Source organism: Bufo gargarizans, chromosome 6, assembly GCF_014858855.1.
Source record: "Bufo gargarizans isolate SCDJY-AF-19 chromosome 6, ASM1485885v1, whole genome shotgun sequence".
NCBI classification, from domain to species: domain Eukaryota; kingdom Metazoa; phylum Chordata; class Amphibia; order Anura; family Bufonidae; genus Bufo; species Bufo gargarizans.
The window spans coordinates 36,629,613-36,655,592 of NC_058085.1; the positions used below are offsets into that span (position 1 = coordinate 36,629,613).

A 25,980-nucleotide genomic window follows, 5' to 3' on the forward strand; every position below is an offset into this window, starting at 1 on the left:
GATGTGTATGTAGCAGAGCTGTCTCTGTGTGATGTGTATGTAGCGGAGCTGTGTCTCTGTGTGATGTGTATGTAGCAGAGCTGTCTCTGTGTGATGTGTATGTAGCAGAGCTGTCTCTGTGTGATGTGTATGTAGCGGAGCTGTCTGTGTGATGTGTATGTAGCGGAGCTGCCTCTGTGTGATGTGTATGTAGCGGAGCTGTCTCTGTGTGATGTGTATGTAGCGGAGCTGTCTCTGTGTGATGTGTATGTAGCAGAGCTGTCTCTGTGTGATGTGTATGTAGCAGAGCTGTCTCTGTGTGATGTGTATGTAGCAGAGCTGTCTCTGTGTGATGTGTATGTAGCGGAGCTGTCTCTGTGTGATGTGTATGTAGCGGAGCTGTCTCTGTGTGATGTGTATGTAGCGGAGCTGTCTCTGTGTGATGTGTATGTAGCAGAGCTGTCTCTGTGTGATGTGTATGTAGCGGAGCTGTCTGTGTGATGTGTATGTAGCGGAGCTGCCTCTGTGTGATGTGTATGTAGCAGAGCTGTCTGTGTGTGATGTGTATGTAGCAGTGCTGTCTCTGTGTGATGTGTATGTAGCGGAGCTGCCTCTGTGTGATGTGTATGTAGCGGAGCTGTCTGTGTGTGATGTGTATGTAGCAGTGCTGTCTCTGTGTGATGTGTATGTAGCGGAGCTGTCTCTGTGTGACGTGTATGTAGCGGAGCTGTCTCTGTGTGATGTGTATGTAGCAGAGCTGTCTCTGTGTGATGTGTATGTAGCGGAGCTGTCTCTGTGTGATGTGTATGTAGCGGAGCTGTCTCTGTGTGATGTGTATGTAGCGGAGCTGTCTCTGTGTGACGTGTATGTAGCAGGAGCTGTCTCTGTGTGACGTGTATGTAGCAGAGCTGTCTCTGTGTGACTGTGTATGTAGCGGAGCTGTCTCTGTGTGATGTGTATGTAGCGGAGCTGTCTCTGTGTGATGTGTATGTAGCGGAGCTGTCTCTGTGTGATGTGTATGTAGCAGTAGCTGTCTCTGTGTGATGTGTATGTAGCGGAGCTGTCTCTGTGTGACTGTGTATGTAGCGGAGCTGTCTCTGTGTGACGTGTATGTAGCGGAGCTGTCTCTGTGTGATGTGTATGTAGCAGGAGCTGTCTCTGTGTGATGTGTATGTAGCGGAGCTGTCTCTGTGTGATGTGTATGTAGCGGAGCTGTCTCTGTGTGATGTGTATGTAGCGGAGCTGTCTCTGTGTGATGTGTATGTAGCGGAGCTGTCTCTGTGTGACGTGTATGTAGCGGAGCTGTCTCTGTGTGATGTGTATGTAGCAGAGCTGTCTCTGTGTAATGTGTATGTAGCAGAGCTGTCTCTGTGTGACGTGTATGTAGCGGAGCTGTCTCTGTGTGACGTGTATGTAGCAGAGCTGTCTCTGTGTGATGTGTATGTAGCAGAGCTGTCTCTGTGTGACGTGTATGTAGCAGAGCTGTCTCTGTGTGATGTGTATGTAGCAGAGCTGTCTCTGTGTGATGTGTATGTAGCAGAGCTGTCTCTGTGTGATGTGTATGTAGCAGAGCTGTCTCTGTGTGATGTGTATGTAGCGGAGCTGTCTCTGTGTGATGTGTATGTAGTGGTGCTGTCTCTGTGTAATGTGTATGTAGCAGAGCTGTCTCTGTGTAATGTGTATGTAGCGGTGCTGTCTCTGTGTGATGTGTATGTAGCAGAGCTGTCTCTGTGTAATGTGTATGTAGCAGAGCTGTCTCTGTGTAATGTGTATGTAGCAGTGCTGTCTCTGTGTGACGTGTATGTAGCGGAGCTGTCTCTGTGTGATGTGTATGTAGCAGAGCTGTCTCTGTGTGATGTGTATGTAGCGGAGCTGTCTCTGTGTGATGTGTATGTAGCGGAGCTGTCTCTGTGTGATGTGTATGTAGCGGAGCTGTCTCTCTGTGACGTGTATGTAGCGGAGCTGTCTCTGTGTGATGTGTATGTAGCAGAGCTGTCTCTGTGTGATGTGTATGTAGCGGAGCTGTCTCTGTGTGATGTGTATGTAGCGGAGCTGTCTCTGTGTGATGTGTATGTAGCAGAGCTGTCTCTGTGTGATGTGTATGTAGAGGAGCTGCCTCTGTGTGATGTGTATGTCGTGGAGCTGTCTCTTCTGTGTGACGTGTATGTAGCGGAGCTGTCTCTGTGTGATGTGTATGTAGCGGAGCTGTCTCTGTGTAATGTGTATGTAGCAGAGCTGTCTCTGTGTAATGTGTATGTAGCAGAGCTGTCTCTGTGTAATGTGTATGTAGCGGTGCTGTCTCTGTGTGACGTGTATGTAGCAGAGCTGTCTCTGTGTGATGTGTATGTAGCAGAGCTGTCTCTGTGTGATGTGTATGTAGCAGAGCTGTCTCTGTGTGATGTGTATGTAGCGGAGCTGTCTCTGTGTGATGTGTATGTAGCGGAGCTGTCTCTCTGTGACGTGTATGTAGCGGAGCTGTCTCTGTGTGATGTGTATGTAGCAGAGCTGTCTCTGTGTGATGTGTATGTAGCGGAGCTGTCTCTGTGTGATGTGTATGTAGCGGAGCTGTCTCTGTGTGATGTGTATGTAGCGGAGCTGTCACTGTGTGACGTGTATGTAGCGGAGCTGCCTCTGTGTTATGTGTATGTAGCAGAGCTGTCTCTGTGTGATGTGTATGTAGCAGAGCTGTCTCTGTGTGATGTGTATGTAGCAGAGCTGTCTCTGTGTGATGTGTATGTAGCAGAGCTGTCTCTGTGTGATGTGTATGTAGCGGAGCTGCCTCTGTGTGATGTGTATGTAGCGGAGCTGTCTCTGTGTGATGTGTATGTAGCAGAGCTGTCTCTGTGTGATGTGTATGTAGCAGAGCTGTCTCTGTGTGACGTGTATGTAGCGGGGCTGCCTCTGTGTTATGTGTATGTAGCAGAGCTGTCTCTGTGTGATGTGTATGTAGCAGAGCTGTCTCTGTGTGATGTGTATGTAGCAGAGCTGTCTCTGTGTGATGTGTATGTAGCAGAGCTGTCTCTGTGTGATGTGTATGTAGCGGAGCTGCCTCTGTGTGATGTGTATGTAGCGGAGCTGCCTCTGTGTGATGTGTATGTAGCAGAGCTGTCTCTGTGTGATGTGTATGTAGCAGAGCTGTCTCTGTGAGATGTGTATGTAGCAGAGCTGTCTCTGTGTGATGTGTATGTAGCGGAGCTGCCTCTGTGTGATGTGTATGTAGCAGAGCTGTCTCTGTGTGATGTGTATGTAGCAGAGCTGTCTCTGTGTGATGTGTATGTAGCGGAGCTGTCTCTGTGTGATGTGTATGTAGCAGAGCTGTCTCTGTGTGATGTGTATGTAGCGGAGCTGTCTCTGTGTGATGTGTATGTAGCAGAGCTGTCTCTGTGTGACGTGTATGTAGCAGAGCTGTCTCTGTGTGATGTGTATGTAGCAGAGCTGTCTCTGTGTGATGTGTATGTAGCGGAGATGTCTCTGTGTGATGTGTATGTAGCGAAGCTGTCTCTGTGTGATGTGTATGTAGCGGAGCTGTCTGTGTGATGTGTATGTAGCAGAGCTGTCTCTGTGTGATGTGTATGTAGTGGAGCTGTCTCTGTGTGACGTGTATGTAGCGCAGCTGTCTCTGTGTGACGTGTATGTAGCGGAGCTGTCTCTGTGTGACGTGTATGTAGCGGAGCTGTCTCTGTGTGACGTGTATGTAGCGGAGCTGTCTCTGTGTGACGTGTATGTAGCGGAGCTGTCTCTGTGTGATGTATATGTAGCGGAGCTGTCTCTGTGTGATGTGTATGTAGTGGAGCTGTCTCTGTGTGATGTGTATGTAGCGGAGCTGTCTCTGTGTGATGTGTATGTAGCAGAGCTGTCTCTGTGTGACGTGTATGTAGCAGAGCTGTCTCTGTGTGATGTGTATGTAGCAGAGCTGTCTCTGTGTGATGTGTATGTAGCGGAGATGTCTCTGTGTGATGTGTATGTAGCGAAGCTGTCTCTGCTTCTTGATTATTTAAAACCACGTATTTCTGATGAAGGATCATTCAATGCTCTGAGAGACAGTCATCCTCGGTAATCCTCACCACTCACCAGTGCCATTACCACGCTGCTCAGTCCCTGCTGCTCGCCACTTCTAGTCCTGGCTCCACACGGGGACGCACGCTCAGCTGTGACCTGCCTCAGTCCGTGATGGAAACTAATGGACAAAAACATGAATTGCTGATGACGCCTTCACGTCAGACTCTGAAACCCTCGATAGTGCCGTACGCACTGCCCAAAATGCAGAGCTGCTCGCCCCGAGCAAGGCATGTGAATTACCCGAAGGAAAGACTGTGAACCTGTCAAGATTCTGTTCAGTTTAAATTCCTTCCTGGCTTTCCGCCGGTCGTACAGTTGCTGGAGCATGTGCAATGTTGGAACTTCGCAGGTCAAGTGATAGCAGACCGTTCTGTCGCTGCACGTCCCGGAGAGCGTTCCTCGACATGTAAGAATGGCTAGACAGTCTCCTGGACATTACTAGAACCTCGCGTAAGCCAGCGTACTTTTAATTAAAGCGTTGCACAACTAGTTCAATGACGTGTGCCGTGCAGGGAGCAAGTACTGTTGCCCCCAGATTCAGGGGGTGGTGAATTCGCCTGCAATGCTAAAGCGGAAGAATTACTAATCCCTAAAAAAATGAATAGCCTCTCAGAATCATTGGTCTTTATGACAGTGCACACATTGAGGTAAGATGGATCATCAGCAAATATTGGAATATTCTGTGCGATGATCCAGATTTGGAAGCAGTTATCGGCCCGTACCTGAAAATCACTTATAGTCTAAGGGACAGACTAGTGAATAGTCATTTTCAACCTCCACCGCCGCCTACCACTTGGCTATCACGGAGTCCGAAAGGTAAATTGAAATGTGGAAAATGTGTCACCTGTGATCAGGTCACAGTTGCCAACAGATTCACATCTGCCTCTACAGGCCGTGAATATACCATTCGGGACTTCATTAATTGTAAGACCAGTGGGTTAGTGTATCTCGCCAAGTGCTCGCGCCCTTTGGATTATACAGGGAAGATCAGGAGAGAGCTCAGGGTAGGATACTATAACATTTCAATGATATTCTAAATAAAAAAGTCGACAATGGCAATTCAGCGCCCATTCACTTTATGGGGATCCAGCATGTTCCTCAAGGTCCCCGAGGAGGGGATTGGGACAATATGATATTGAGAGCCGAATCAAGGTGGATTTTTAAAATTAAGAGTGTCACCCCCAGTGGCCTTAATGAGGTACTGTAGATAGACTTTGGAACGGTCACGGCACTCTCAAACTTCAAAATTCTGTATTTTATTACACCAAAATAATCAGCAACGTTTCGACATCCAAGTCTTTCTCAAGCTAAATGTAGCTTGAGAAAGACTTGGATGTCGAAACGTTGCTGATTATTTTGGTGTAATAAAACACTGAATTTTGAAAGTGCCGTGACCTTTCCAAAGTCTATATTCTGTTTTTGGTTGATCCCTGAGGCCGGGACCTGACGCCGCGAGCACCGCCGCCAGCATTGAAGTGTCTTCAAGTAAGTGGTGCTGTCCTAATCCAGTTTTTTGTTCTTAATGAGGTACTCTCATATAAACCCTTGGTGGTGGGTTACCTTTGTTTACATCTCCCACCTTGTATATTCTCTCACTACATGCCCCAGGGAGACCTCTCTCTATATGTCTGCAGAGCCATCCAGTGTTGTCAGTTTTTAACTAGTGATGAGTGGCAGGGGTTATATTCGAATTTGCGATATTTTGCGAATATTTTGTAAGATATTTGTCTTAATATTAACTTAAGCAGGGAGGAATCATGACTTCAGATGGAAAAAAAAAAGACGAATATTCTAAAAAACGAATATATTCGATATAGTGCTATATATTAGTTTTTTAGAATATTCGTAATCCGATTTTTTTTTAATCAGTACCCATGATCCCTCCCTGCTTCTAGCTTGTGGGCCAATGAGAAGGCTGCAATATCTTTGACTTTAGGACTAGTGTTGATTGCGAATTTTGCTAATGAAAATTTTCGTAATGAGAATTTTCGTAATATTATAATTTGCTATATTGCTATATATTCTTGTTTTAGAATATGACGAATATTTTAAGAAACGAATATATAGCAATATAGCGAATATTCCCCAAAAATAAATATAGAGCAATTTAGCTAATATAGTGCTATAATCTTCTTTGTCTAATGGTTGTAATTCTATTCTGAAGTTCAGATTGGAAGAAAATGACAACTTAAAAAAAAAAAGATTATAGCACTATATTAGCAAAATTGTTCTACATTCTTTTTTTTTGAATATTCGCTATATTGCTATATATTCTTGTTTTAGAATATTGCGAATATTCTAAAAAAAAAAATAATATATTTGCTTTTTAGAATATTCGTCTTTTTTTATATTTTTTTATCTGTACAGTTGTTCCACTTTGGCATACTCCTCCCCGACAAGCGTCCCCGTCACCATGGGAACACCTGGGGGTTAGAATATACCATCGGATATGAGTTTTCAGGATCTCTTTTATTCGAATTACAAAAATTCTCATTATGAAAATTCGCAATCAACACTACTCCTAAAGTCAAAGATATTGCAGCCTTCTCATTGGCCCACAAGCTAGAAGCAGGGAGGGATCATGTGTACTGATTTAAAAAAAATCTAAAATATTGGAAATTACAAATATATATCACTATATTCTAAATATTCACGAATTCTCGAAGTGCCGATATTTGCAATAAAAATTTGCAATTCGAATATTCATGATCAACACTATTTATAACTGGATGAACTATGCAGCTTTATTATTGTTATTGGGCTATTACTGTCCATACATCTGCCCCTTGTAAATACTTGAGGGCATGTAGCCGCCTTCCCATGAGCCTCACTGACTTCATTCATTTATTTTTTTATATCCCCTTACTTATATCAAAAGTATACACGTTTGAGCCGAGCTTTTATAAATATCAGCCCTCCTGATCCCCCTCAGTACATGTTGAATATAATCTACATAACCATTATCATTGTATACCGCCTATGTGTTGACCTGTATTGTCATACCAAGTTTCTTTTTAGACGCAGTGTAGACAAACCTGTAGGGGAAGCGTCTCATGATCCCCATGGTAATTCCCCTGCCCCCGTGACGCTTCGGCCGAAGTAGAGTAGGCAGAGAGAGAGGATGACTGAGCAGACACGGCCGGTCTCCTCCCTCTGCCTAATATTGGTCGACTGCGCCGACGAGTTCTGTGGGCGGAGCCAGGTGTGTAAAAGGAAGCGGTTAGCAGCACGTGTCTGCCACTGCCGCTCAGTATTGAACTTATCCACACCGCTGCTCCCTGATGAGCCGGATGACCTGACAATGCCTTGGGGTTAGTTTGTGTTAGGGTGGATTACATAGATCCGAGGTTCCAGAGGCTGGGGGTCGCTTTTTTCAGGGCGGTTTCTCCAAATGCAGCCAGTGAGGTACTCCCCATCCACAGACTAGGGTTTTTGAGAGATAGGTTATCTAACACTACTTAAACGGCCGTATTTTGGAGTCCATATGTGTGAGCTCCATTTGACCCCCTAAGCTGTACCATACAGCACCTGATCCAACCCTCCAGTTTATCTCTTTGGGCACCTTATCAATTTATTTTATTCGCATTACGAAGTAAAAGTTAAGTTTTATATCTCTTTAAGGAGTTCCCAGCTTATCAGTATTTTTGAGCTTTACTCCCTGGGTGGACCTGACATTGAGAATGTTTGTCAGAGTATACATATTATCGATATTGTGGCCATTGTCATGGAGGGGTCAAGAGGACCTGGTCTTTTTGCTGCTCTGCTGCCACAAAAACACTGACCCAGTTGACCATGAAAGACCTTTTACTGTCCCTGCCTGTAACAGCTGCTATAGGTTTCCACTGTGGCTTGCACCTTGCTGCACAGTAAGCATCACAAGGAGCAGTCCACGTTTTCTGCCACATAAGAGTACAAAGCAGGGGTGGCTTTCTGGGAGAAATGTTAGCTAGGTATTTTCCAGCGAGGCTGAGTGCACGCCATCAGCACCCTAAAGGCAGCATACTCTGCTAGATGGTATGGCAGAGACTGCACTGTCTGCGACTTGGCCAGGTGGGAATAAAGTTTGCATACCAGTGGATTGCTGGATATGTAAAGTTGTTTCCTGGCCACGTATTCCGTTATCGATGACTGACAATGGAGTGGAGGAGTCTGAGCAGTAGAGGCAGAAAGAGAGATATAATGTCAAAGACACTGTACTGCGGTTGGATGTGGCCTGGCTCCTGCAAGGGAGTCTGGGAGAAGGAAGAAACTTTTGTTCCGGTAGGCGGCTGCCACCTTTGTTTGTGCATGGGATGGAGTGATGCTGCTTTTATGTGCTTCAATAGAGATGTGGTGCCTATGTTTGTGTTTTGCTGCCAATGGCTAATTATTTTCTTGCACAAGGCAATGCCTCTGTATTCTGGCAGAATGGAGAAAAACTGCCAGATGGGAGATACTTGCTCAGAACTAGATGCAGCCAAGCTTGGCTTAGCTCTGGCATGTTTGGGCCTAATGCACCCACAGTGTCACCAGCATCATCACATCCTGAATCAAATATGGCCCTTGTGGTGGCTGCCACCACCCTGTTCCTCTGATGTTGCCTACCCCTCAGCACCCCAATACAGGTGCTGGCCAACACACAATTATTGGAGTCCTCACAAGTAGTCCACAGAGAGACAATCTTGACTATCTGTCATAGGGTGTGGTGGGGTTTTGTTGCCACTTCTTAGGAAAAAGGAAGTGAAGACAGAAAAGACTCCACTGAAAGCCTTCTCTTGGACGGGCAGGAGGAATGCTGTGTCTCCTGGCTCCGAGGCATAGGGTCAGACTCAAAAGTCCCCTAGACGTCATCTTGCTGCAACTGAGAGGACAAGAGAATCTCATCCTCTTTTTCCTCAAACATTTTGTGGTCTAATTTACACGGGAACACAAAGTATGGAACGATTTGCAAGTCTGTTTTCTTGACATTAAAGACAGAAAAGCTCAATAAAATAAAAACATGCAAATTGTCTGGAGATGCCCTGACACAGATTTCGGATTAGTATTTCACATGTTTTATGTTTTCACTCAGAGATTTAAAAGGCTACCCTCTGGATTGTAACACATGTATTGCAATATTTCACAAAACCAAAAAAGACTTGAACTGTCTGAAGATGCCCTGACATGGATTTCAGTCTACTATTTCATTTTTTTACTCAGAGATTTCAAACGCAACCCACTATATTGTAAGACACATGTTGCACACTAGTATAGCTATAGTTCGCAAAAAAATAAAACAATCTAAAGAGATGCCGTGACAAAGATTTAGGCCTAGTATTTCACATTATCATTAAGAGATTTCAAACGCTATCCTCTGTATTGTAAGACACCCGTTGCAAAAAAATAATAATATTGTTAACATAGAAATGTTGGCCTGTTGAAAACAATGTACTCAGTATATGAACTCAATATTTGGTCAGGGCTCCTTTTGCATGAATCACTGTATCAATGTGGCGTGGCATGGAGGCAATCAGTCTATGGCGCTGCTGAGGTGATATAGAAGTCTAGGTTGGTTTTATAGCGACCTTCAGCTCGTCTACATTCTTGGGTCTGGTGTCTCTCATCAATACCCCATATATTCTCTATGAGGTTTTGGTCAGGTGAATTTGCTGGCCAATAAAGAACAGTGATACCGTCTTTATTAAACCAGGTTGGTACTTTTGACAGTGTGGGCAAGTGCCAAGTCCTGCTGGAAAAGAAAAGCCCTTGTCAGCACAGGGAAACATGAGGCGCTTAAAAATTTCCGGGCAGACAGTTGTGTTGACTTTGGACTTGATATAACACAGTGGGCAAACACCAGCAGATGACATGGCTCCCCAAACCACCACTGACTGTGGAAACCTCACACTGGACCTCAAGCAACTTGGATTGTGTGCCTCTCCACTCTTCCTCCAGACTCTGGAACCTTGATTTCCAAATGAAATGCAAAATACAAAATCATCTTTTGTAGTCCTATAGATTAGGCATCCTCAAACTTAGGCCTTCTAGCTGTTGTAAAACTACAACTCTCACAATGCCCTTCTGTAGGCTGATACCTGTAGACTGTTCAGGCATGCTTGGAGTTGTAGTTTTGCAACAGCTGAAGGGCCGCAGTTTGAGGATGCCTGCTATAGGCTATGAAAATAATGGAGGATCTTAAGCATAAAGTATACCAGGAGAGACTTAAAGAACTTAACCTGTATAGCCTTGAGGAAAGAAGGGAAAGGGGGGACGTGATCGAAACCTTTAAATATGTTAAAGGTTTAAATAAGGATCAGGAGGAAAATGTTAAAAATGCTAAATACAAGAACAAGGGGGCACAATCCGAAATTAGCTGGTGGTAATATCAGGAGCAATGTCAGGAAATATTATTTTACTGAAAGAGTAAGTCAATCTAAAAATGTCTGGGTTAAACACATCTATCCCAATATAAAAAATAAAAAAAATAATATAAGGGCAGAATAGAAGGACTAGGTGGTCTTTTTCTGCCGTCAATCTTCTACGTTTCTCTTGGTGGTAAGACACTTGTACAGCTTTAAGGTTACCCCCCCCCCCATCCCCAAATTGTATTTCTGTTTTCTTGCAGGTAGTTGCTTTAGAAGTTCTGCAATAGCTGCAGCTGTGATATAAGAACGTAAATACAGCTAGAAGGCATAGCCAGGCCCACCCACCCTCAGGTGAAAGCTTTCCCTTCCTTTCCCCTATTCTACACAATTCTTCTTCTTTCCAGCCTTTCCTTTACTGTATCTGACAGTAGAATAGAAGCTTGATTGTGACTGTACACTGTACCTTAGGTTGTTTTTTGGAAGACACTGTAAGACCCATTCAGAATCATTCACTGCCCAACACAGATCGACATTCTAGTCTTTCTGCAAGGGGACCTACCTGCCTGCTACTACATTGATTGGTTTCACTTCCTCTTGTGAGCATCCATCTTCTTCCTCCCTCATGCTTTTTCTGCTAACATCCGCAATAAAATCTGTTACTGGATTTGTCTCAAGCAAACCTGAAAAGCTTTGTGTTCATCTATTGGATGAAATTTTTGGAAGTTTATAGCGAACCCTGGTCACTTATTCTTACCTGTCTGAGTTTGGCATCTTGTGTCTGTTGCAGTTCCAGTACTCCGGTGCCAGTGTCCTATGTATCTATTAGGCTAAATACAGCAGGCTAGGTCTCCAAGCTTGGCAAGACCCTGCTAAGGTGTGCAGTTTTGTTGTCTGCCCATATACGGACCTCTGTCTATTTTATTTTTTAATATCTTACCACTTTTACTTAAAGTATTTTTGAAAGAAAAAATCATGTTTTTGTGTCGCCATTTTCTGAAAGCCATATTTTTTTAAATCTAGCTACCGATTGTCTGGTGTGGGGGCTCATTTTTTGCAGGAAGAGTTGACCTTTTAATTGATACCATTTTGGGATTCATGTGATTTTTTTAATCGATCGATATTACACTTTTTGTGACGCAGAGTGACCAAGAAATGCATGTTTTAGCACAGTTTTTATTTTATTTATATTACAGCGATCAATTGATGGGGTAGGTCATGTGATGTTTTTATAGGGCTGGCTGTTACGGTCATGGTGATATCTAATATGTCAATTTTTTTTAAATTAAAAATGGCTGGATGAGGATAAAGAGGAACATTTCTTTTTACGGGAAACTTATTTTTTTTTCAACTTCTGGATGTATTATCCCTGTTTCAATACAGTACTATACATGCTGTATTGTACTGCATTGAAACTGTCAGTTGACAGTTGTCATTGCAGCGTGGGGGGCCAATGGAGAGTCACAGGGTGCCCCCTCCTTCTTTGAACCTCCTATATGCCGTTGCCAGCATTGACTGGTATATTATGATTATTTATTGTTAAAGCGCCATTCATTCCATAGCGCTGTACATATGAGAAGGGGTGCACATACATAATACAGACAATTGCACTAATCATAAACAAGACGAGTTACAAAGTGGTACAGAAGGAGAGAGGGCCCTGCCCGTGAGGGCTTACAATCTACATGGTATGGGAGAAGGACACAGTAGGAGAGGGTTAAGTTGGTCATGACGTTATAGAGGCAGCAGGGTCACTGGTTGTAGGCTTGTCTGAAGAGGTGGGTTTTCAGGTTTCTTTTGAAGGCTTCCATTGTAGGTGAGAGTCTGATATGTTGGGGTAGCGAGTTCCAGAGTATGGGGGATGCACGGGAGAAATCCTGGAGTCGATTGTGGGAAGAGGCAATAAGAGGAGAACAGAGAAGGAGGTCTTGTGAGGATCGGAGAGTGCGCATGGGGATGTATCGGGAAAGTAGCTCAGAGATGTAGGGAGGGGACAGGTTATGGACGGCCTTGTATGTATTTGTAAGTACTTTGAAGTGAATTCGTTGGGCAATGGGGAGCCAGTGAAGGGATTGGCATAGGGGAGAGGCAAAGGAGTAACAGGGTGAGAGGTGGATTAGTCGGGCAGCAGAGTTGAGGATAGATTGTAGGGGTGCATGAGTGCTAGATGGAAGGCCACAGAGGAGAGTGTTGCAGTAGTCTAGGTGGAAGATGATGAGGGCATGTACAAGTATTTTCACAGATTCAAAGTCAAGGAAAGCGGGGATGCGGGAGATGTTTTCGAGTTGGAGGCGGCAGGTGGTGGAAAGGGCTTGGATGTGCGGTCGGAAGGAAAGGGCAGAGTCCAAGGTCACTCCAAGGCAGCGGGCTTTGTTGACTGGGAGAGTGTGCAGCCATTGATCATGATAGATAGGTCTGTTGGGGGGGGGGGGGGGTTGAACAAGATGGGAGAAAGATTATGAATTCTGTCTTATCCATGTTAAGTTTAAGAAAGCGAGAGGCGAAGAATGTATATAAGTAGTTAATCCAGTCACAGCCAGTCCCCTGCACTCACCAGGCACACACAGCTCCTCTGCCCGCCTGATCAGCATGACGTACTATTATGTCAATTTGTAGGAAGTCACTTCCCGCTGTGACGTAATAGTATATCAAATGTCAGGAAGGGGTTTATGTTTAAGATGTAATTTGTGTTTAATTCATTTCTCACATTCTGGACACAAAATGTTTTTTATGTGCAATTACAGCTGACTTTTGGTTAAAACACTTTCCACATACCGCACATCAGAATGGCTTCTCCTCTGAGTTATTTGATGGTCAACAACAGTTGATCTTGAGTAAGGTGATGGCTACATGGTGACACTGGTCAGTAGCAGAAACATAGCAGAGTAGCTTGATCCAAAAGAAATGAATGGGAACACAGAGTGAGCGGCGTGTTTGCTGCGATCCCAACATGCAAGTTGCAAAAAATCTAACACTCCGGAATTTTTTCCTTGTCAGGGTTGCAGCAAACATGCGACTAGTGCTGTGATCACATTCATTTCTACTCTGTAATGCCCATGAGATCCTGGCCGCTACCAGTTTCACAGCGTAACCCTACCCTAATACATTTCTCACAATCTGGGAATGAAAATAGCTCCCCCCCATGTGAGTTCTCTCATGTCGAACAACCTGATTTCTGTTCGAAGGATTTCCCCCATTCTGAACATCAAAATTACTTCTCCCCTGTGTGAATTCTCTGATGTGTAGCAAGATTCGATTTATGGTTAAAACATTTTCCACATTCTGAACATGAATAGGGCTTCTCCCCTGTGTGAATTCTCTCATGTCTAATAAGTTGCGATTTATCCGCAAAACATTTAATACATTCTGAACAGGAAAATGGCTTCTCTCCTGTGTGAGTTCTCTCATGTCTAACAAGTTGTGCTTTAACGGTAAAACATTTCCCACACGCTGAACAGAAAAATGTATTCTCCCCTGTGTGACTTCTCTGATGTGTAACAAGATTTGATTTATGGTTAAACCGTTTCCCACATTCTGAGCAAGAAAATGGTTTCTCCCCTGTGTGAATTCTCTGATGTATAACAAGATCTGATTTATAGGTAAAACATTTTCCACATTCTGAGCATGGCAATGGCTTCTTCCCTGTGTGAATTCTCTCATGTTTAAAAAGAAGTGATTTCCGGTTAAAACATTTTCCACATTCTGAACAGGAAACTGGCTTCTCTCCTGGGTGAATTCTCTCATGTCTAACAAGTTGTACTTTAGTTGCAAAACATTTCCCACACTCTGGACAGGAAAATAGATCTTCCCCTGTGTGAATTCTCTCATGTTTAAAAAGATCTGCTTTCAGAATAAAACATTTTTCACATTGTGAGCAGGAAAATGGCTTCTCCCCTGTGTGAATTCTCTCATGTATAACAAGACGTGATTTATGAGTAAAACGTTTTTCACATTCTAAACATGAATATGGCTTCTCCCCTGTGTGAATTTTCTCATGTGCAACCAGATTTGATTTATAGTTAAAACATTTTCCACATTCTGAACATGAAAATGGCTTCTCCCCTGTGTGAATTCTCTCATGTATAACAAGATGTGATTTACGGTCAAAACGTTTTTCACATTCTGAACATGAAAAAGGCTTCTCCTCTGTGTGAATTATCTCATGTTTAACAGTCTGTGAGGAATCAGAAGACTTGAAACAATCCAAAGGATCACATGATGGATCATGATGGATATCTGGGATAATGGCACGTTCCTCATATGTATCTTGCTTGAAACCATAATCATCTGCTTTAAAATCTGAAGATAGGAGATGTTTCTCTAAGCTCCTGGTATAGTCTTCTGCCAAGAATAAAACTGATTTTTATTAACGTTAAATAATAAAAACTTAACATTATATTGATATAGTATAAAAAATGTTTAAATGTCATACAAATTATAAGGCATGGAGGGGCAGGGATAAGACATAGTTGAGGAATCATTTTTGAAGCCACAGTTTTTTTTCATAACACCGAGGGTGTTTTAACACCATCTGCCCCTGATAAGGGACAATTTTTGGAAACTATGTAATATGAAAAAGCATAACACATTTCACGCTACGGTGTGTTTTAAAACATGCTTTATAACACGGTCAAACATCCGTTTATCCATATCTATGTATGTCAGGGTCACTCAGACATGATTCACTATTGCTGCCATTGCTTTTGAAAGCTTAGAAGGGAGGAAAATAAGGAGCGAGAATTTGTAAAAAAGATACAATTTTGTCCTATAAAAAATATCTTAGGAGACTAGAGGGTGTCATATACCAATTTTCAGGGCAATTGCAGCAACTTTGATTTGTGTAGAATTGGTTCAGACACAAATCGAATGTTTTCAAAATTTCGATTAATTGGACTTGCGCTCATCTCTAGTCATTTGTGATTGGCTGCAGCTGTTTAAAAAGGTCAGTAGCTCGCTGATAATTTTGTGAAACATGCTGGGTTAGCTGGCAATGTCTGTGTGATTAATGGATTTTTAATAATGGTTGCATTAGAAAGACAACAGTTAGGGGAGAATTATTTTATGGACTACTGGATGGTACACTACAGGTGGCTAAAATAATTTCAAATCCCTGTTTGGGTGAGAAACCGAGGACATCACTGGGGTTAGAATTTACGTCCAGGATTTCAGAAATGTTGTACGACAAATATTGGACTGCTGACCTATAAAACTGATCTGCTCATACAATAATTCTATACACTGTAACGTCACACCATGACTATCCTCACTGATGTGCTAACTGAAGTGACAAGTGGCCAATTAAACAGCCTCCAAAAGATATTTTGGGTCCCCATATAGTGAGATTGGTCAGAGCTCCCCGGACTAAGGTAGGGGATAGCATTGAAGCCTTTAGCAGGAGTGGGTGAGCAGAACGCACAGTAAGCTGTCACTCACCACTGGTGATGGTTTCCTGTGATTACTTCCTTACTCCAGGACATAGTGATATCTTTAATGACAGACAGGCAGCTGCTAATGATCAGTGGTGGTATTTCAACTTTTTACCCTACCCCGGTGTGTGCTCTAAGGGTCTTCCCAATTCCCAAAAATTCAGAAGTCTAAGTAAATCCTACTACTGAAAGAGGGTTCAAAGACGTTAGAATGCTCTGACTCAATACTGGGGGACTCCATGTAGTGGTAATGCTTGTGTGCTAGTAAAGGGGGCCTATCAGAAAGAGGTTTCAACACCCCACCCCAAACTTCCACCAGGACCTTACATTGGAATGAGTAATCAGTATCCAGTGAAGGATCAGAATCTGTGAGTCCTCCCTGCTTTATTTGGTGGTTACTACTCACCTGGACGGTTATCTGTAGGAATGTCCTTTCTGCTCTGCTCATCACCCCTCACATATGTCTCTTCAGCCTTAACATTGGTCATAAGCTGTGAAACAAATATTGTGAAAGTCTTTAGATGGTTGAGAAGGTCATGCAGAATGATTTGGATTACCAGAGGATATCAATAATTATCATGACAAACAATGATGAAATGGCAGCAGAAGTTATCTGACCCAAATATCTGCAGGTCTCCTTCATAACAGAATCCTGCCATCTCCACCTTTCTCATTATACAAGGATAGAAACATATAATACTGGTGGATAAAACAATACTGAACACAAGATCTTCACAGCCTTCTACAGATCAAAGCGGACATTTCATGAGACCTTATCTCCATCTACCTGATCATCCTGTGGGACATTGTGATGATCTTCTGAACCATCCTGTGGAAGAAGAGGACTGGGACATCTCTCATGTGTTGTTCTCTCTTCCTTAACTGCAGGAAACACATCCAGTGACTGAATTTATTCCTTACATACAGATAATGAGAGGACATGTGTATTTAGTCATGTCTATTACCTGGTGATGTGAGGTGCTGGTGATCCTCCATCATGACGTCCTTGTACAGATCTTTGTGCCCTTCTAAATACTCCCACTCCTCCATGGAGAAATAGACGGTGACATCCTGACACCTTATAGGAACCTGACAACACAATGATACAGTCATCACCCAGATCCCTTCATAGCGTTCCTGTATAATGTCCCAGCAGTGTCACCTCTCCAGTCAGCAGCTCAATCATCTTGTTGGTGAGTTCTAGGATCTTCTCTCTATTGATTTCCTCATGTATCAGGGGGTGAGGTGGAGGCCCCATGATTGGGCTCAGGGTTCTTCCCCATCCTTCAGACACAGGGGCCTGACAGCGCTCACTAGTGGTCTTCTTTATTACTGTGTAGTTCTGGTTATGGAGAGACACAGTAATAAATATCACTCCATACATCTCCAGAGTCCTTCACCTCTCCAGTCATGTCCATCTAACGTAGATAAAATGATGTAATGTGACATCATCAGAATCTCTCACCTCTCCAGTAAGCCGGAAGAGGATCTCTAGGGTGAGATTTATTATACTCTCTGCCATCTTGTCCCTGTCCCTATCCATTCTTGATGGGTCAATCAGAAGAAGCAGATCCTGTATTGTTGGAACCTGAAGGGAAAGAAGATGAGACGATTCAAAATCCTATGCAATTACTGGAGATAATAAAATAAGACATCAGAGGAGATAAAGTGTAGATGTTGAATATCTTGTCAAGACAGTTCCACCAAGTTGACGGCTGCGGTGGTGATGCCAGTATAAAGTTGTCATCTCCTTCATAAATCTACAGCTCAGTCTACAATAGTCCAATCAAATATACAGTTGTGTTCAAAATAATAGCAGCGTGTTTAAAAAAGTGAATAAAGCTCAAAATCCTTATTATACCTTCTATTTCCATACACACAAATGCATTGGGAACACTACACATTCTATTCCAAATCAAAACATGAAAAAAAAAAAAATAATTTGTGTAGTTCCTCTAAAAATTTTTTTAAGAAAGGTGAATATTAGACTGTTGAAAAAAATAGTGTTTGTATTCTTCTTTACAAACTCAAACATTCACTATATAAACTGAAAAATGTTTGCAGATTTTGCTTTCCTTTGAATCCCGTCACTAATATTTAGTCTTATAACCGCTGTTTCTGAGAACTGCTGGACGTCTGTGTTGCTCGGAGTCACCACCTTCGGGCCCCTGTGAACAGGTATTCCAGCCCAGGATGATTGGACTACATTCCACAGTTCTTCTCTATTTCTTGTATTTGCCTCAGAAACTGCATTTTTGATGTCACCTCACAAGTTTTCTATTGGATTAAGATCCAGGGATTGGGCTGGCCGCTCCATAGCGTCAATCTTGTTGGTCTGGAACCAAGATGTTGTACGTTTACTGGTGTGTTTGGGGTCGTTGTCTTGTTGGAACACCCATTTCAATGGCGTTTCCTCTTCAGCATAAGGCAGCATGACCTCTTCAAGTATTCTGATGTATTCAGACTGATCCGTGATCCCTGGTATGTGATAAATAGGCCCAACACCGTAGTATGAGAAACATCCCCATATCGTGATGCTTGCGCCACCATGCTTCACAGTCTTCACAGTGTACTGTGGCTTGAATTCAGTGTTTGGGGGTCGTCTGACAAACTGTCTCCGGCCACTAGACTCAAAAAGAACAATCTTACTTTCATCAGTCCACAAAATGTCTCCTAGGAAAGTTTAGGCCAATGTGCTCTTTGGGAAATTGTAACCTCTTCAGCACATGTCTTTTTTTCAGCAGTGGGACTTTGCGTGGACTTCTTGCAGATAGCTTGGCTTCGCATAGGCGTCTTCTAATTGTAACAGTACTCACAGGTAACTTTAGACCTTTTTTAATCTTCCTGGAGCTGATTGTTGGCTGAGTCCTTGCCATTTTGGCTATTCTTCTATCCATTCGAATGGTAGTTTCTCGCTTTCTTCCACGTCTTTCAGGTTTTGGTTGCCATTTTAAAGCATTTTCAATCATTTTAGCCGAGCAGCCAATCATTTTCTGCACTTCTTTATATGTTTTCCCCTCTCCAATCAAGGTACGCTGTTCTTCTGAACAAATTCTGGAACGACCCATTTTCCTCAGAATTTCAGAGAGACATGCACTGTAACGAGTAATAATTGCACCAGTTTTTTAAAGAATGAAGGACCTCACTCGTTGAACTCCACACTGCTATTATTTTGAACATGCCCCTTTCAATTAGTGATTGACTTACAGAGAATCAGCAGCATGCATGCCATGACTGTTGGGTTTCTATTACTCTACTACACCTGCTAGTAAATTATTTGCCATGTAGAAATATCAGTTCTACCAAAAACAGTGATTGATCAGGTTAGTGATGTCTGACTGCTATTAATTTGAACACAACTGTAGATCATCTTGGAGTTATTAAAAAATATAAAGAACTCAAGGTGCAAACATCAGCAGCCTTTATTCACTCAAACACGGTACTGTAGTTGTCAATTCATATACATCACTCTGTGATAATCCCTTCTGCAAGTTTAAGAAAGATGCTCACTCTTCTCTGTAACTGTAAACTACAGAAACAGATCTTAAATGAAATGTCCTTCAGTTGTCAGATTCAACCTCATCCTGTAATTCTTCTGTCTCAGGTAGAATTGATACTTCTACTGGAATCAAGCTATAGTAGAATCTGCATTTCTAAGACGGAGGGCGTACCCATAGTTTACAGAGGAGAATTATCTTCTTTCTTGAACACATTGACTCGAGAACCAGCAGATGGAGTTACAAGAACTTTTCTTTAGAGGAATGATCATGAAGTGGTGAGATATAGACAGATTGACCACTTTTGGTGTTTGCACTTTGTAGATTATCATAGATCACAATGATTACAACATATGTACTGGTATCACCGCTGTAACCAATGGTGGAACTGCAATGATATAAAGAGAGACTGGAAGAACCCTGGGAACATTGGTGCTGGAGTGGTGGACGATTTAGCACACATTGATTTTTTTTGGGGGGGACAGTTGGTAATCCAGTCACACAGAGAGTGTAAAAGTCCCACCCACTGGTTCTCAACCAGATTTACTGAAAACCTTGGAGGTCTGTGACATCTAGTCAGGGGTCTGTCATAGACTGGCACTGTTTCATTGACAATGGGTAAAATATGGGTATAGGAACCCACCTTAACAGAAGATGAGGCTGGTGGAAAGATGCTGAAGGTGGGCAAAGAGTCCAGTAAGTTCTCCTTAGTCCGATGCCGCACAGCGAACTGCACTTCTTTTACCCATCCTACAAGCCTACACCATGTGGATGCACCATCTTGCCTTCTCTGTAATATACCAAAGATTAGATACTGTAGATACATCTTGAATCTTCATATCTACTAATAAAAAACGCTTATTTCAGGCCAAGCACAGTGATAAGCAGCTTCTTCCTCCATGGCAGTAGTTTCCTCAGAGCTGAAGAACTTCTCATAGACTTCATCTTATCCCTCATTCCAATCTCACCCACACGAGAATCCATATATAGCGTTCTTGTTGTTTTGGTGACCAAAACGCAGCATGCTCTGGGGATGGCGGTTTTGTTCCATACGCTATTGTATATGGATTTGGCGTACTTGTCGGAAAGATTTCTCATTATGCGAGTTCCTCTAACTGCAGAGACTGTAGAGATATGCCGATCACCTTCACTCCAGGAGACTTCCATAAATGCACAGATGGTAGCGTGGATATTGATAACCTATCCCCTGCTGCTGATTAGCTGTTCAACCCCTTCAGGACTGAGACACTTTTCACCTTGAGTCCCAGGCCATTTTTTACAAATCTGACATTTGTCACTTTACGTGGTAATCATTTTGGAACGCTTTTACTTACCCAAGCCATTCTGAGATTGTTTTCTCGTGACACATTGTACTTCATGTTAGTGATAAATCTAAGTCAATACGGGTACTTTTATTTATAGAAAATTTGGAAAAATTAACAATTTTTGAAATTTACATTTCTCTGCTTTTAAAGGGATTCTGTCACCTCGTTTTCGGTTATAGAGCTGCGGACATGCACAGCTAGATCGCCCCTAGCATATCCGCAATATACCTGTCCTATAGGGCTGGTGCCCAGCCACGCCCCCCTGTGAAGGAGCCCTTATGTCCTCCGAATCTCCTCCTTTTGTCACAGTTAGATTGCCGTAATCTCGCGATGCGCGAGCTCGCGCATACACAGTGCCGGTATAGTGTTCCTTCCTCAGGGAAGGAACTGCGCATGCACGAGCTCGCACATCACGAGATTACGGCGATCTTACTGTAAAGAAAGGAGGAGATTCGGAGAACATAGGCGGTGCTGGGCTCCTTCACAGGCGGGCATGGCTGGGCACCAGGAAGGTTCGTACAGCCCCTTGGGCACCTTACCAGGGTAATTTACATATCTCTACAATCATTTTTTAAACAAAATAAAAGCACACAGTCCTATAGGACAGATATATTGCGGACATGCTAGCGGCGATCTAGCCGTGCATGTCCGCAGCTCTATAACCGAAAACGAGGTGACAGAATCCCTTTAAGACAGATGGTGATACTTCATAAAATAGTTATTACTTTACATTTTCCATATGTCTACTTTATGTTTGCATCATTTTGCAAATGTCATTTTATTATTTTAGGAATTTAGAAGGCTAAGAATTTTAGAAGCAATTCGTAAAATTTCTAAGAAAATTTCCTCAACCCACTTTTTAAGGACCAGTTCAGTTATGAAGCCATTTGTGGGGCTTACATAGAAGAAACCACATATAAATGACCCTATTTTAGAAACTACACCCCTCAAGTTATTCAAAATTGATTTTACAAACTTTGTTAACCCTTTATAAGAATTAAAAGGGGGAAAAAAAATCACCTTTTTTTTTGCAGATTTTCCATTTTAATCCATTTTACCAATTTTGCAAGGGTTAACAGAAAAAAAACTCAATAATTATTACCCCGATTCTGCAGTTTACAGAAACACCCCATATGTGGTCGTAAACTGCTGTACGGGCACACGGCAGGGCGCAGAAAGGAAGGAGCAACATATGGATTTTGGAAGGCAGATTTCGCTGGGATAATTAAGGCTGCCATGTCACACTTGAAGACCCCCTGATGCACCCTACAATAGAAACTCACAAAAAGTGACCCTTTTTTGGAAACTACGGGATAAGATGACAGTTTTGTTGTTACTATTTTGGGGTATATATGATTTTAATCACTCAATATTACCCTTTTTGTGAGGCAAGTTAAACAAAAAATGGCAGTTCTGGCACAGTTTTAAATTTTTTACGGTGTTCACCTGACAGGTTCGATCATGTGCTATTTTTATAATGCAGGTTGTTTCAGACGTGACAATACCAAATATGTCAATTTTATCTTTTTTGTTTTTGTTTTACATAATAAAGCAAAAAAATATGTTTTTTGTGTCTCCATTTTCTGAGAGCCATATTTTTAAAAAAAATTCTGCTGATTGTCCAGTGTAGGGGCTCGTTTTTTGCAGGAAGAGCAGACAATTTTATTGGTACCATTTTTGGATATATATGATTTTTTCAATTGTTCAACATTACACTTTATTGGGGCAAGGTGACAAAAAATGGCTGTTTTGGCATTCACCTGAGGGGGTAGATTATATGATATTTTTATACAGCAGGTCGTTACGGATGCAGCGATACTTAATATGTAAATTTTTATTTATTTATTTATTTCAGTTTTACACAATTAAAAGCATTTTTTTTATCATGTTTTTGTCTCCCTTTTCTGAAAGCCATATTTGTTTTATCTTTTTGCTGATTCTCTTGTGTAGGGGCTCGTTTTTTGCGGGAAGAGTTTATGTTTTTATTGGTACCATTTTACCTATTTTTTATTATATAATCAGGGGAAAGGGGCGTTTTTTTCTTTTTTTTTACTTAAAACTTATTTATTTTTATTAAAAACACTTTTTTTTGTTAAACTTTATTTCTGTCCCACTCTGGGACTTCAACTTTTTGGGGTCTAATCCCCTATGCAATGCATTACAATACATCTGTATTGTACTGCAATGCCTGTTAGTGTATGACACAGAGTAATACCCTGACAGTTGCCCAGGAGACGGGCCTGAGGCTGGATCTCCTGGGCATTGTGCAGCCTCTGCACAGCATCGGGCTGCTTCTCACCGGCGGGTCCCCGCCACAGCAGTGCACGGACCCGATGGGCTCCCTCACCTGCCACATGCCCCTTCTATGACCACGGCATAGAAGGGGTTAATCCATCGGCTTTTACAGTGATGTCGCCGGATACGGCAGGGGCCCTGCATTACTCGGGCACGCACCGCTTCGGTGCCCGCCCGGTCACCATGACGTAATAGTACGCCAAAACGCGGCAAGTCACGTCATAAGTCAGGAAGAGGATAGGACTAAGCGGGTTTGGGTTTTTTTTTTTTCATTTTATCATTGTTGTCTCCCAAGAGCTATAACTTTTTGTTTGAGGGCTTCTTTCTTGCAGGACAAGTTGTGGTTTTTAATGGCGCCATTTTGGGGCACACTTACTGCAAGGTCAGTGGCCCGAATTCATTTAATTCTTTAAATCAAACCATTTTGTGCCCGCCATTTGTATTTTAATGCAGCTTTCAACTGATTTCCCTTTAGGACGTTCACTGCAACTTTTTTTTTTTTTATTACTGGTGATAAGGTTTCATAAAAATTCATTTAAAAATAAAAATACAAATGATATGACTAAGAAACCGTCAGCCTCGTGTCCATCTCACAGAATAGAAAGTCCCTCGGCTGTACACTACAGAGAGAATCCTCCCAGGAGGTCTGTGCTCGGAGGACCCCTTTAGTGACCAGGTGGTGACTCTAGATCAGAGAGCTGGCAGTGAAGGGGTTAATGGCCCCAGTAATCCTGACAGACAATGGCGGTGACACATACCTGCACTGTGGTGAATAGAGAGGAGTGGCTCCTGGTAAGTATGACATCACAGAAAGAGGCGGAGATGTGCCGTGTACTGGGCGGGGCCTCGCAGGTTACAGCGGAGACATGAGTGCAGGTAGGTGAAGAGAAAGTGCACTGCATGTACTGGGCGGGAGGAAGGCTAGTGGACCAAAGGACCTTTCATGATCTCATGTCCATGTATGGGAGGAGTCGGACTGTGAAACTGGGGGGAGGCAAAGGACCTTTCGTGATATCATGACCATGTGATCAATGTGTGGGCGGAGTAAAACTGTGAAGCTGGAGTAGGCAAAGGACCTTTCACGTTGTCATGACCATGTGATCATATGTGGGAGGAGTTAAGGATCACATGACCAAATGCTGGTTGTATTGGATGCCAGGTGACGTTTATGTTTCCTGTCAGGATCTCTGTGTGACGTGTATGTAGCGGAGCTGTCTCTGTGTATGTAGCAGAGCTGTCTCTGTGTGATGTGTATGTAGCAGAGCTGTCTCTGTGTGACGTGTATGTAGCGGTGCTGTCTCTGTGTGATGTGTATGTAGCGGAGCTGTCTCTGTGTGATGTGTATGTAGCGGAGCTGTCTCTGTGTGATGTGTATGTAGCGGAGCTGTCTCTGTGTGACGTGTATGTAGCAGAGCTGTCTCTGTGTGACGTGTATGTAGCGGAGCTGTCTCTGTGTGACGTGTATGTAGCGGAGCTGTCTCTGTGTGACGTGTATGTAGCGGAGCTGTCTCTGTGTGACGTGTATGTAGCGGAGCTGTCTCTGTGTGACGTGTATGTAGCGGAGCTGTCTCTGTGTGACGTGTATGTAGCGGAGCTGTCTCTGTGTGATGTGTATGTAGCGGAGCTGTCTCTGTGTGATGTGTATGTAGCGGAGCTGTCTGTGTGTGACGTGTATGTAGCAGAGCTGTCTCTGTGTGATGTGTATGTAGCGGAGCTGTCACTGTGTGACGTGTATGTAGCGGAGCTGTCTCTGTGTGATGTGTATGTAGCGGAGCTGTCTGTGTGATGTGTATGTAGCGGAGCTGTCTCTGTGTGATGTGTATGTAGCAGAGCTGTCTCTGTGTGATGTGTATGTAGCAGAGCTGTCTCTGTGTGACGTGTATGTAGCAGAGCTGTCTCTGTGAGATGTGTATGTAGCGGAGCTGTCTGTGTGATGTGTATGTAGCAGAGCTGTCTCTGTGTGATGTGTATGTAGCGGAGCTGTCTCTGTGTGATGTGTATGTAGCGGAGCTGTGTCTGTGTGATGTGTATGTAGCGGAGCTGTCTCTGTGTGATGTGTATGTAGCGGAGCTGTCTCTGTGTGACTGTGTATGTAGCGGAGCTGTCTCTGTGTGATGTGTTATGTAGCGTAGCTGTCGCTGTGTGATGTGTATGTAGCGGAGCTGTCTCTGTGTGATGTGTATGTAGCGGAGCTGTCTCTGTGTGAATGTGTATGTAGCCGGAGCTGTCTCTGTGTGACATGTATGTAGCGGAGCTGTCTCTGTGTGATGTAGTATGTAGCTGGAGCTGTCTCTGTGTGATGTGTATGTAGCAGGAGCTGTCTCCTGTGTGAGTGTATGTAGCGGAGCTGTCCTCTGTGTGATGTGTATGTAGCGGAGCTGTCTCTGTGTGACTGTGTATGTAGCGGAGCTGTCTCTGTGTGATGTGTATGTAGCGGAGCTGTCTCTGGGATGGTGTATGTAGCGGAGCTGTCTCTGTGTGATGTGTATGTAGCGGAGCTGTCTCTGTGTGACGTGTATGTAGCGGAGCTGTCCTGTGTGATGTGTATGTAGCGGAGCTGTCTCTGTGTGATGTGTATGTAGCGGAGCTGTCTCTGTGTGATGTGTATGTAGCGGAGCTGTCTCTGTGTGATGTGTATGTAGCGGAGCTGTCTCTGTGTGATGTGTATGTAGCAGAGCTGTCTCTGTGTGATGTGTATGTAGCAGAGCTGTCTCTGTGTGACGTGTATGTAGCGGAGCTGTCTCTGTGTGATGTGTATGTAGCGGAGCTGTCTCTGTGTGATGTGTATGTAGCAGAGCTGTCTCTGTGTGATGTGTATGTAGCGGAGCTGTCTCTGTGTGACGTGTATGTAGCGGAGCTGTCTCTGTGTGATGTGTATGTAGCAGAGCTGTCTCTGTGTGATGTGTATGTAGCGGAGCTGTCTCTGTGTGATGTGTATGTAGCGGAGCTGTCTCTGTGTGACGTGTATGTAGCAGAGCTGTCAACCGAACACCTGTAGATGGACTTCTGGTTCATAGTCTAAGGTCGTGCAGACGTCTTCTGATGGTTTGTGTAGACACGCTTTGCCGCCCTCGGCTTG

The 25,980-nt window shown here is 43.3% G+C and overlaps 1 pseudogene; it reads right to left on the bottom strand.

The window, feature by feature from the left end:
- The window catches only part of LOC122941950, a 41,496-nt pseudogene extending 24,886 nt beyond the window's left edge, over window positions 1–16,610 (bottom strand).
- Window positions 16,611–25,980: the final 9,370 nt, after the last annotated feature.